Below are 1,318 nucleotides of genomic sequence, written 5' to 3' on the forward strand. Positions count from 1 at the left end.
TAGAGTTGTTAGCAGTGGTCTATATATGACCTAACACCTTCAAATGTATTTTTATTAGCATTGTAACAAGTTAAGGATGCTAACACAGTATGCTAATAGCTACTAGCATGCTTACTGTATATATTTACGTGCAGAAAATAGGAAAAATAGTTGTTGCTGTATACGTAATTCTGGTAAAAAATGTTGTACTTTAATATTTTATTATTGTGTGGTAATAATTTATCATTCCAATTTCTTTAAACTCAGATGTTTTTAGGTTCAAACTGTAAGTCACAGTAGACAAAAATGCAAACTTCAAGCTAATATTTGCTAAAATTTCACTGGGATTTAGTGACACACTTGCTGTTTCTGTTCAGAGTGAAGATCGTGTTAAAAATTCAAACATTTGCAAACGTTTTCAGTACAATTGGCGACAGATTGGAAGTTCAGATTTGGTTGTGAAAATATTATTATTATTCCAGTGAAAAAGTACATTCTAGGAGTTGGAAACTAATTTTTATTAACAAGATAATTTGACAATTTTAAATAACAGAATAAATAATAAAAATTAAAAAAAAAATCAAACTAAGTTTTCAATGAAAAAAATGCTGTATGCTATCTTTTTATGTATTTAAACATGTTTATAGTGTAAATGCATGTGTAATGTCAATGACCCATATGAGGTCTTTTAAGGGTTTATAAGTGTCCTGTGACTTTTATTAAATATTCTTTAACCAAGAAGGAAAGATACGGTCTGTAACAGAATAAAACAGATTACTAGCATTAGTATTTCATGAAAAACAACAATAAATGCTTAAAAATAAGCAATAATATTTTTTTCCTCTGCTGTTTGGAGATCGAATCACATTCAGTTATACCATTAAATTAATTTGCTGTTTATCTTTAAGAAAAAACTGCACTAAAATTTAAATCACATCCCAACCATGCTTTTATTGTTCAATTTTTCCACGCTCTAAAATAGAAGCTTCGGCTATAAATGACCGCCTCCACAGATGTGGGGCGCGCTCGGTCTGTAGGAAATGGCCGGAGTGTCACGTCTCTCAGCGAGTAGCGAGAGGGCTCGACCCAGAAACATGTGCTGCCTGAACTCTGACTCACTTTCTTCCTGAAGCCACTTACTGCTTTTTTTCTTTTTCTTTTCGGGTTTGATCTCACACCCATCACACAAGACGACAATAATAAGCCACTAATACCATCAAATAAATCTGACGATTTGTTGAGGTCATTTTCTTCGGGTGAAAGGACTGGACGCCTCCAATGAAGCGCAGCGTCTCCCTCTAGTGGCGGTGTTCGGTCAAGTAACTGTCAGAGCAAAATC

The sequence above is a fragment of the Oryzias melastigma genome, linkage group LG2 (genome assembly GCF_002922805.2).
Source record: "Oryzias melastigma strain HK-1 linkage group LG2, ASM292280v2, whole genome shotgun sequence".
Classification (NCBI taxonomy): Eukaryota; Metazoa; Chordata; class Actinopteri; order Beloniformes; family Adrianichthyidae; genus Oryzias; species Oryzias melastigma.